At 36.4% G+C, this 12,480-nt stretch overlaps 1 protein-coding gene across 2 annotated transcripts in view; it reads left to right on the plus strand.

The window, feature by feature from the left end:
* The first annotated feature begins 369 nt into the window (after positions 1–369).
* Positions 370–12,480, plus strand: part of LOC142332341 (uncharacterized) — a 117,745-nt gene continuing 105,634 nt past the window's right edge. For both annotated transcript variants that reach the window (XM_075378737.1, XM_075378734.1), the window contains exon 1: positions 370–546. The gene's annotated coding sequence lies outside the window, so the exon portion shown is untranslated. The remainder of the gene's footprint in view (positions 547–12,480) is intronic.

Genomic DNA, 12,480 nt, shown 5'->3' on the forward strand with positions numbered 1-12,480 from the left:
GCGACAAAATCGCCGCTAAATATTAGCACGCGCGAGATCGTATTCGAGTAAACAAAGGGGGGGGGGGAAGAAGAGCAGTCTTGAAAGGAAACGGTTGTAACTAGCGGGAGAGAGAGCGCCAAGTTTGCGTGTACGTGTACGTTTGTCGAGAGCAACAGTTACCGAAATCGAATATCGTTGTAGAGCAGGTCTTGTTTTTTCCTGGAAAGAACGCGGTATAATTAGTGCCACGTGACGTACCGTTTCCACCAATAAAATTTCTTTTACCGGCGGTTACCATAGCGACCATTCATCCTCGTTTCGAGACCTTCAAAGTTTACGTTGCGTCACGGTAACCATGGCGATATACAAAGCCAGGTGTACGATTGATGTACGCGGGGTTCACTTCAGTCAGTGTTGGACTGCGGTTCTATTCGTTCGTCCGTCGTGCGCGTTGAACTTACAATATGTTAGTTTCGTCGTGAATGTGCGCGTGTTTTTCACTTTATTAGTTTATTAATTTCTTCTTTTATTCGTCGATCGTCGTCCAGTACCAGTTATTTGCCGGTAAGAACTGCTGCTTGTCAACCTTTTATGTATATTTATTTAATTTTTCAAGGGATCTTTTGTAAATAAATTATATTTTAAACCGCGTACTATTAAAAAAGTATAAATATATGCAAACCGTTTATTATATCGAATGGATACGTGTGACCTAGATAGATGTGTTCTACACGTATTTTTTTTCGGAGTAAAAATAATTAGATACAAAAAAAAAAACATTATTTTTCACGATTATTATTACTCTTGTCTTTTCTACAAATCTTTATTATGATTCTTAAGTAAGTTACTTGTTCGATGAAGCGTTTACCTGTCGCAGCACGGCGTGTGTAATTTACGAATTAACTCTTGCTTACGTTATAACCGTGTAATGGACGCCATATAAATTAAGTCGATGTATTTATATTTTTTTATCCGACCGTTATATTTATTTAAAAATATATATTCTATGACCGTAAAAAGTGTAAAAAGTATATATATTTTTTTTATTTCTTATTTACAAACAATATTAATATTTGATAAAGATTATTTCAGTTTCTAATTTTTTAAAAATTTGCGTTAATTTGACGCTCCTATTTATCATTTACTATGACTTTCTCTTTAATTTGATCGGCCATGTATTATTTATTTCTTATTAATATAATGTTTTTCTAGTTATATTTTTCGCAGGTATAAAATTTAATTTTTGTTAGATATTTAACAATGCAAAACATAATTATTGTATTTTCGGTTTAAAATTACGTTAACTTTATGTTATCCGTTTCGGTTTTGGAAGTAGCTCTCTCGAAATTTAATTAGTTATTTTACAATTTGGTCGAAAAACGTAATCCTGATAACATATCTGATAAAATTGTAATATCTTAAGTCAGTAGGAAGTGGTTTTTTGTAAAAACGGTCGTAAAGGGTTCAGATGATAAATTTGATAAGAAAAGAAAATTCCTTTAAATCTGGAATAACCTCAATACTTCTCTGTTATCGTAAAAAAAGTTAAACCGACGGAAGTTAAAAATAGTATTTGATTTATAGTTTCCTATGTATGACCTTATGGGATAAAAAATAAACGTTAAAATCGCTTATAAGTTTCGCTGAGAATATGTTCTCTAAACGCGCTATAAGTTTTTATTTTTTAATAACCTTCCAAAAAAAGATAAAACAAAAACTTTCTATCTATAAATCGAAATGTTTCTGTTATTTTGCGTTTCTGCGCGTTTACAGCGATATTGGAGTTGTATGATTTAACAATATTTTGGTCTGTCTAGTTCTATCTTCCGATGTAGAAGACCATCTGTTGAATCCGTTAAAAAATAACTGGCTGAACGGTTTCATTGTACCGTGAATGTTCTTTTTCAGTCTTAAATGTTTACTTTGAGCTCCAATTCTGTATGAATAGCAGTTTATTTTAAATTCTCGCGTAGTAAACTTTTATGCACTCGCGGAAAACAAACTTTAATCATAATTTTCAACATTTTTTTAAAAGGCACTTTTTGAAATTTTAATAATTTTACCGTTTATTTCCCGTTAAAGAAACATTTATACTTTTAATATTTTTTCCGCTGTTTTTTTTTTTTTCACTTCGTTATCGCTCTGAAATTATTTCATTTTCGTGTAAAAGGTAGACGACTTTGAGGTACAAATAATAAATATTTTAACGGCACGGCCGTTTCGATTCTGTTTTCATCCAAAAATGTTTTTCGATCGACGGCAAATTCTATTATGCTCCAGAAAACCTACTCGGTTTAACAGGAACAAATATTCTTCCTCGTTATAAGAGAAAAGTTTACTACCGACCCGATCGTGAAGTAAATCTTTTTTTATACTGAGACATCCGGTTTTTAACTCGGTCAGTATGTAAAAAATAATTTAAACGGATAACATCTGCTAGAAATTTTTCCAAAAACCTTTTTTTGTTAATTAACAGCGAGGATTTCTTCTCTGTTTTGAGAAATAGTTTTTACTATTACGGTAACGATGGAGTTACTCGTGTATCTATGAAGCGTTCGATCCTGACAACGTTCAACGCTTTCGTCGCTTTCTACACCTTATACGCGTTTATACCGTCGTTTTACTATCGGGACGTCGACCGTTTGAAATAAACTTCGAGGAAAGCGATCGTACGTGCGCACCCATTTCGCTGACAACAGGGAAAATTGCCCTTCACGCGATCTGGCAAATCGATAACCCGAGCGTTCGTTCGTTTTGAGATTATCGTTTTAAAATTCGTTTTGTAAAATATCCATTTGTATATGCATAAGCGATTAGATGTGGAAAAAAGCGATTCGCAGCGACGGTAAAGCTATTCCCAAGACTGATGATCATCCTTAGCCGTAGGGTTTACAAAATAACTGAGGAATGAAGCGGTTTCCTGTCGTTTTCTTCGTCGATTTGAATATTCTATCGCATTTTTGGCATTTTTTCCGTACAGACATAATAATTTTCAGAGGAAACTACTCTTACAGATGACGATCGAATATCAGACGATATACTCGCGTCTCGACCGTTAAAACTACTTAATTTTTCGATTAAAAGCGAAAAATTAATGGAATTATTTTCGCCGATCTCCGTGGTGGAGCGATAGTGTCTCGGCCTTTGAAGCCGGGACCCGAAGGTCCCGGCTTCAAATCCCGGTTAGACGTGACGTTTTTCATACTCTAAAAATTTTAATTTTGTATTCCCGTGTGCAAGCTTCTCTTATATGATAAATTAATCGTAAAAAAATAATTACTCCTTTGGGAAACGACGGATTCCTGTGGGATCCTCGATTTTTGAGTCCATTAAAGATACCCTAACGGGGTTTGAAATCTCCATCTTTTTCCGGTAGGGTGGCCTACTTCATTTTTTTAAAATGGGAACCCCCTCGATGATTTTCATAACGGTTTCTGATACGATACGCAATTCTAAGATCTTTATATCGTTTGATATTTTTCTTTAAACGCGACCGTTCTAGAGTTACATCTCATTTGTATATATAACCGCAATACGTAACCTATGTGTACCCTGTTTTTGAAAACACATTTTTGAAAAAGCGAGACTTGCCTAGATTTTCAAAGATCGGTGTGAATTTATTTTCATAAATTTTAATTTTGTAATAATTAAGTTATTTGTTGATAATAAATCTATTATTTTTTTTTTAAAGTAATTTGTTTGTTTTTCCTTTTTTTGAAATAAAAAAAAAGCTATTTGCCGATTTTTCTTGATATAGAGAATTAATATATGTTTTTATAAATTATAATAAAAAATAATTTCTCGATTTCATTAAATTAATAACTTTTTAAAAAATATTTTTATTTATTGACTTATCGACAATTAAAGACATTAGCGACTTATCGGTGTAGTGTAACTGTACTGGTAAATGTATAGTCGAACAAAGCCCGACCGTTCCTGAGACGTGTGGTTAATTAAAACCCGACCGCCAAAGAACACCGGTATCCACGATGTAGTATTCAAATCCGAATAAATTAATAATTTATTTTCTTAAATCAACGTAAATGATAATTATTTTGTTGTTGTTTTTTGTATTTTTTTTTTTTTTTTGTATTTATTAGAATAACAACACCTGTAAAATTTATATTAGAAATAATATGTCGGCTATAAACAGTAGTTATCAAATTTATTAAAAAAATAAATTAAAAAAATATATATATATAAAATAAACTCCTAAATTTACAAAGTTAAATATACAATTGACAAAAAATATTGTAATTTTTTTTTTTTTAGAAAAACGTTTTCTTTTAGCTGAAGTATTATAATTTATAAATAAGCTTAGCGCAAAAAATGTTTACTTCAGTCTTAAAGATTAGTATATAAACTAGAATTTAATTGGATTATACCATACCTTTATTTTTTTTTTTTTTTTTTACGTCGGAGGAGGGAAAATCTGCAACCAGACGCCCAGCAGCCCGTACTGCTGGATGTGTGGGGTTTCCTAAAACTTCACTAAAAACCCTCCCCCTCACACAGCATGGGGATGGGATCGCCTAAGCAGGTACACATCATCCCCACGAGTGTCTCGGGTTCTACCTGTATCGTCTTCAAGCACTGGCTTCAAGAGTCCCCCGAGGGCACTCAGCAGCGACAATCCTGTCGGATCCCCGCTACCCACCCGAGAGGGCTGGCCCTCCACCCTAATCTCGGACTAAACACCACCCTACCTTGTTTCCTCTTCTTCCATTTTCTTGGACAGTACTTGCTGGAACCAGCGAGAAAAACGACTCCAACCGTCATTGGAGCTAAGCATAAAGTTCGTAATTTCCTCCGGCTAGATCTCTCCCCAAACGGTCTATTCGAAGCCCATCTTGAGCACCGTAAAAACAGGTATGCTCATCGTCTTCAAGACCACAATACAGGCAACCCAGCGACACCCGTCTCCCTCTTTTATATAAGTATGCGTCGAACGATCCGTTGAACTAGACCGCGTCGGTACCGATTCGATGTCAAAGTGATGAGAATTCACGATGAGACGTTCTAAATAGCTCCCGTGTTATGTATGTGAGTATCGGTTATTAAGTTAGCTTTTCTATGTATTTTCGAATATGTTTGTAATTAGGCTATCTGGGTAATCGTTTGGAAAATGTTGGTAGATACTGGGTAGAGGATATTTTAGGTGGGTTGCTGTTCTGTTTCAATGTAGTTTTGTTAGGTGATTGTTTTAGGGTGTTCCTTATGTTATTTAGTTTGTATAAATATTTTTATTATTTTTTTTAACCTCCGAAACCGCCGTTTTAGGTATTGCTTCAAAGGATGAGATGAGTGTTTTTGTAGTGAATGAAAATGCCATGCCTGACTGGGATTCGAACCCGGGACCTCCGGATGAAAGGCCGAGACAATACCACTCACGCCACGGAGACTGGCCGGGTATAAATACTTACATTTGTTTATTATAAGTCTGTTTGCGTTAGCAACATATCATATTGTTTTTTTTTTGATCGGCTGAGATTTATTTTGTTTATATATCGGTCTTGTTTGATCGGTTATAAAGTTTTTTTTGTTTAATAGTTGTTAGATGTGTTAATTATCGTTTATTTATTAGATTTTTGAAGTTAAATTTTAATTTTATTGAATATTAGTGTCAGAAGATTAGCTAATAAGTACGAGTCGTGAAGCTCGCACCGAAACCAATTTTGACGGTGAGTCTGACGGTGCTGCTGGTTCCAATCAGCGTCTGAGGTCTAAGAAAAAAGGAAAAGGGATGTCTCCCCTTAAGGAGTCGTCATCTGGAACAGTAAACCAGGTAAAAGCTCCTAAGGTCGTAGGGGTAACCGGTGTAGGTGCCCGTGATTCTGATTCAGATGTGAGGTTTGCCGAGGTGATTTTTGGACCATTTATTTCGAGTCACGGAAAACCAGCGTTTTCCCCCTTGAAGGCCAGGAAGGCAGAGGTTACTGCTTTATGCAATTTAGAAAAGCCGTCGGCTACGAATGACTCGGTATTTGATGAGATTATGACTGGATTAATCGATATGTTTAACGATTTATGCGGTGAGGTGGAAGAGTTTGTAAGCGATACTAAATACGTGCGGGAGAAGAGCGCCTCATATATCCTTTCACGAATACGAAAATTACGTTATTTGGATTTATTAAGTGGCTGGAATGGGGGAGCGGGAGAGGACTCTTCCGCCCATTCTAGTTGCGAGATTGGCAACAGAGGAAGTTAACTCCTCTTGATTCACTGCGCTAAAGGTGTTACTTATAGATAAGCCTTCTGATATTTCAACTACGGTTTTCAAGGGTAACATAATAAAGAAATTGGATTCAAGAAATAATGGTTCGCAGATTATCAGTCTCAAAGAAAATCCGAAAGGAATAAGGATTGCTACCAACGATACAGACACTGAACAGGACAGTCGTGAAATAGAGGGAATAAGCAAATAACCGATTAGGGTCGTCGATTAATAGTATTCGATGTGCCGCGTGAATCGGGGAAAGAACGCTTTCTAGACGCTGTTTGGAATCAAAATTCGTCACTAGGGTTTGATGATAAGACGATTTCCGATACAGGTCTAAAATCATTTATCATACTGACAAAAGAGAAAGCAATCATGTAAATTATGTCGTGGAATATGAAAAAGGAGTACATAAGTTATTCTTACAATCGGTCTCATTTTCATCGATTTTCGATCGTGCAAGGTGAGGGATCATTCGAAGGCGAGTTGTTATTTCAATTATCAAGTGGCAAGGTCCTGTAAAGGGAAAGAATTATGTTCATTTTGTTCTAAACAAGGTCATTTTGCAAAAGATTGTGCTGTCAAGAAAGCAGTGTGTTCAAATGCTGGGCACGACTATAGATCTGATGACTGTACCGCTTACAAGCGTGCGCGGGACTTGTTAGTCAGTAGAATTAATATTTAGTTACTCTGATATCTAGGTGTCAGTTTCTGATGTTTTGTATACATATGTGTATGTTTAGGTTATGTTTTGGTATTTGGTTGTGTTTTGTAGGTGTTTTTTTTATGTTGCATCTTTATTTTCTCCGTCCCCCAGTGCCGGACACGCAGTCAAGCATAAACTCAGCTCCGTGAGATGTCATCGCTTCTAACTACCTCGACGGGAACAAAGCCTCACCCAGGCAGCCGAGTCTCGGTAGTTTATTGCCATGCCATGCCTTTAATGAGGGGTCCCCAGAGGGGTCTTCCATCGGGACTCCGGTGTTTATGCCTCGCCTCTAATGAGGAAACCCCAAAGGGATCCCCCATCGGGACTACGATCTTAACTTCCTCCTCTCCACCAATCATTGATGATGGGACGCCGAAGCCTCCCACCCCTTCTGGACGAGGCTGTCCTCCGCAAATACCACGCCAGGACAGGCACCGTCGACTCATACACGGGTGAAGCCTTACAACCTCGACCACCAGGTGTATTTCCATGCAACTTGCAAGAGGGACAGCGAGCTTCCCGCTTGCAGTCCTTCCGCAAGTGCCCAACCACTCCACAGATAAATCAGTGGTCACTTCTGTCTGGGCCGCAACAAGATTGAGCCCTATGGCTGATGGAGCGGAGGAGATCAGCATAGGTTCTCCCCTCCGCCTTAACCACCACTGTAATCGTCGGCAGACCAATGGCCGCTTTTGCCCTTCCCCTGCGGCACCGACGATGAACGCAGAAGATGCACACAATACCTCCTCACAACTCGACGGGTGGCATATTCCATTGTAAATCATAAAATGTGGCCAACTCTCCCAATTGAATTACAGAAACAATCTACCCTACTTTGCCCATTTGTTATGACCTGCGGAACCGACGTACAAATAGCGGAGGCCACCATCCGGTCCCCCGCCAACGAGTCAATTACAATGGCGTAGTCTATACGCCCAATATCAAGCTGACACTCGTCATCATCTCCATAGAGGACACGGGTAGATGACTGTTCCACTGTCCTGCCTTCAACTTACCCGCACGGGCCAAGTTCCATATTCAAGGGCCTTTCGGAACATCTGCAGTTGGTACGGACTATCATCCCTGGCTGCCAAGTCAACAACCCAGGCGAGAACAGTTCCCCCCTCCAATCCGTCAATGTCCTCCACCTAGGTAGAGAATAGGAACAGATCTTCAGGCCAGCCCCTCAAAAGCACCCACCGGGTTGGTCTAGTGGTGAACGCGTCTTCCCAAATCATCTGATTTGGAAGTCGAGAGTTCCAGCGTTCAAGTCCTATTAAAGCCAGTTATTTTTACACGGATTTGAATACTAGAACGTGGATACCGGTGTTCTTTGGTGGTTGGGTTTCAATTAACCACACATCTCAGGAATGGTCGAACTGAGAATGTACAAGACTACACTTCATTTACACTCATACATATCATCCTCATTCATCCTCTGAAGAATTATCTAAACGGTAGTTACCGGAGGCTAAACAGGAAAAAGAAAAAGCCCCTCAAAAGCAGCTGCACAAGATCTGATGAGATCACTCCCATCTGGAGTCTGTGTAGACACGTCAAAATGATAAAGTAAGTCTGAATCGCCAACTCCACCGTACCCGGCTGAACAGACCCACTCCACTGACACTCCTCAACCTCATCCAAAACGTCCTTAAATATCTCTAGCATACGTACACTGCTCTTCATGTGATCAGCACATTGTTTGATTTCAACCTTCGTGTTCATATGCTGTTGAAAGAGTGAACGTAACTCCTTGACACTGTTAAACAAAACCGCCGAGTTATGGGCAAAGCAACTCTTCCTAATAAAGAAGCTCATGTCCTTACTCCCTATTCCCCGCACTCGTTTTGTAGATTGGATTGATGTTGTCATCTTCTTTTGTTTTTAAATGTAAGTTTCGGTTCAGAGGTGCTGGTGTTTTGTCAGCACAGTAATGTTTATGTTTTCGATTCTACACATTTTGTGTTTTAGTTTATTTGATTTTGATGTGTCTTTTTTTTTTGTTTACTGTGTAGTTTTTTTTTTAGATATTTGGTTAGGTTATGTGTTCATTTTTGGTTGAGATTGTAGGTTGGTTTGATGTTGTTGTCTTGTTTTGTTGTTAAATATACGTTCTGGTTTGGAAATGTTAGTGTTTTGCTACTATAGTAATGTTTATGTTTTGGGTTTACATATTGTTTGTGTTTATACTTTATTTGACGTTGTTGTGTTTCTTTTTTGTTTATTGTGTGGTTTTCAGTTCAGTTTTTCTTTTTTTTCTTCTTCCTGTTCAGCCTCCGCTAATTACCGTTCAGATAATACTTCAGAGTATGAATGAGGATGATATGTATGAGTGTAAATGAAGAGTAAGTCTTGTACAGTCTCAGTCGACCATTACTGAGATGTGTGGTTAACTGAAACCGAACCACCAAAGAACATCGATATCCACGATCTAGTATTAAAATCCGTGTAAAAATAACTGACTTTACTAGGACTTGAACGCTGGAACTCTCGACTTCCAAATCATCTGATTTGGAAGACGCGTTCACTACTAGACCAAGCCGGTGGATTTTCAGTTTAGTTTGATTTTGTTTAGATTTTTGGTTAGGTTATGTTTTCGTTTTTGTTTGTGATTTGTAGATTGGACTGATGTTATTTTCTTTTGTTGTTAAATGTACGTTTCGGTTTGGAGGTGGTGGTGTTTTGTCACCTCAGTAATGTTCATGTTTTTGAGTTTACACGTTGTTTGTGTTTATAGTCTATTTGCTGTTGTTTTGTCATGTTTTTGTTTATTGTTTAATTTTCAATATAGTTTGTTTTTCAACCCTAGACGGGTTGGTTGCGTTTGGTACCTGATAGATTTGTCGGTTACAAGTTCCGAGATAGGTGTTTTACACCGATGTGAATGTCGCTTGTGGCATTTGCATCGGTGGCATCTTGACAGTGGCCAGACCGGGAGATATCCTGAGGAGTTGATATCTTGAAGAAAACCGGTAAAGCCCCTAATGGCTAGGTACGGAGGGAGTGGCATATGACAGCTGGACCCGTCACATGGTGGGTGTTTTCCCCTCGGGGGTCAAGATATCAAAGTGATACTCTCTGTTTTTTTCCATTTTAGTGTAATCGTGCGTTTTGAATTCTTGCCTCGACGTGAAACACTGAACCGTGCGTAATATCAAGGTGTTTTACAACGGTTACATGAAAATATCCGCAAAAAGAGACCGGAATTGTGGTGAGAGTAAAAAATAGACAAAATAATAATAAAATATAAAAAAGTAGTAAAAAATATTTTTAAAAAATGTAAAAAAATAAAGTTCGGTTATTTTCTGAAAAGACCTCGTATATAATCCAGCTTCCGTCGGATTTTCGAAAACATCGTGGTACCTGTATCTTTTTTTTTTTTTAGTAAACAGTAGTCGTTGAGTAGCATCGCCCCAAAATCGGGCCGACTTGCCGGCCTCCGTGTACGAGTGCTAGCGTCTCGATCATTTATCCTCAAGTCCCGGGTTCGAATCCAGCCAGACATGGCATTTTCACACGCTACAAAAATTGTCATTCATCTCATCCTCTGAAGTAATATCTAACGGTGTCGAGGTAGTTAAAAAAAAATTATCGGGCCGACTTAGTGAGTAATTACTCCACAAAGATAAACTTTTAAGCCCCCAAAAACAAGAATAAAAACGGTGTTCGTACTTAAAATATCAATTCTCTTTTTAACTGTAATCTTTAAGATCGAAAATTCAGCCTTATCCAGCCTTAGTAATTACAAGACACGAGAGCCTTTTGATAGAAGGGGATCCTACGAGACCCATAAGATTTTTAAAAGTTATTTTTTATTTATTTTTTGTTTTTTAATATAGTTTCTGGTACTGTATGTAATGTTTCAAATCGAGCCTTTTATTAGAAATTTTACGAGATAGTTGTCGAGTAAGAGGGTCAAATGACCCAAATTTGTTTTTAATTTTAGTTTTTTATTAGCAATTATCCTCTAAATACAGTATAATTTTGAATAAACATGTCATTCGGTTAATGGGGTCGTCTGGAATCTAACATTTTTGAATGTATAATTTTTAGGTCAAAATTTCATTTGATCGAGGATTTCAAATCGGACCATTTTTTTAAATTAAAAATGTTGATATTTTTAGCAGTTGATCTTTAAATACTGCATAATTAAGTCATAATATTTAAAAAGAATCTTTTCAAATGTAAAGCCGAGAAGGACGGTTGCGAACGTTTTTTCTTGTAAAGGATCTTCCATTATTTGTTGTAATTTTGTTTCTTAATATAAAAGCTGATTTCTCCAACGATAAATTTGCGATTTTTATATCGGTTAAATCGATAAAATGAGCTCAGTAATTAGAAGATAATTTATTTTTTAATATTCCCAGTTAAGAAGTTTTACAAACAAAACTTTTTATTTTATGAAATAAAAATAAATCAAATTTTTATTAATTTTTTTTTTAATGAAAAACGGGGTTATCAAACAGCTACGATCATTAGCCCAGTAGAAATTAGTAGCGTATCAAAAGATGCCGGGATTCAAATCCGGGAACTTCGCATGAAATGCGAGACTACCTGCTCAGGCTCGGAGATCGGCAAAATTTATTTTATTGATCTTTATTATTTGTTGTATTTTTTGTTTAACAAAGTTATAAAAAAAAAACTGCGAGGTTTATTAATAGATTTGCAATATTATTTTCTTAAAAAAACTAATTTTATTTATACATATTTTGCAAAAGAAAATTATTATTATTATTTTGCAAAAAAATGTATTAACTATAATGTAGTGTATAAAAAATGTCCTTCGTGTATTATAAGTAGATAGAATGTACTTTTAATTTATACTATCGATTTGAATATAAATATTGAAGAAAAAAAATCGCTGAAATACCAGTTTAAAACCAGTTAAATATATCTAGCGTGGGATATAATATTTAAAAAGTTAATTCGTTTAAAATGATGTGTACTCTCTCCCGGTTTCATTCTGAATATTTAGAGACTGTAAGTTTAATATTTTAATCGTGAAGATTCAGTATTTGTTTTAATCCATATTATTTTTCAAACTTTTTCAATTTTTATAATTTTTTTTTTTTTTCATAAGTAAATTACATTAATACCAAATTAATTTTTAAATAATAAAATTTTTGAATTTGATTTTTATGGTAATTTAAATCTTCATAATCATTCATTAATATTTCGATAATTTTTTCCCCGGTTAAGCGACTAGTATTTAACCGGTGTCCTTTCTGATGCCGTCCTGCTAAAGGGAATGTAGTAGCGTATGATAAAAAAAAGCTGAAAACACATTTGTAATACTTTCCCGTCACGCGGCTAAACTGGGAGTTATTTTTGATGGACAGTTTACACACACACACACAACTTAATTTAAAATATTTATCGTTTTAATTAAATATAATATTGTTTCGTTTATTTAATTCAATTATTAAAAATAAAGCGCGCGCGCATACAGTATTTAATTCGCGCGGGTGTGGCGGTATTAGCAGCATCGGTCGACACTAACTAAACTAATACGATTTCACAACTTACGCAGAATAAATTTCGCCGGTACGGTCAGCAGACCGGTGTAGCCTCG

The sequence above is a fragment of the Lycorma delicatula genome, chromosome 11 (genome assembly GCF_047948215.1).
Source record: "Lycorma delicatula isolate Av1 chromosome 11, ASM4794821v1, whole genome shotgun sequence".
NCBI classification, from domain to species: Eukaryota; Metazoa; Arthropoda; class Insecta; order Hemiptera; family Fulgoridae; genus Lycorma; species Lycorma delicatula.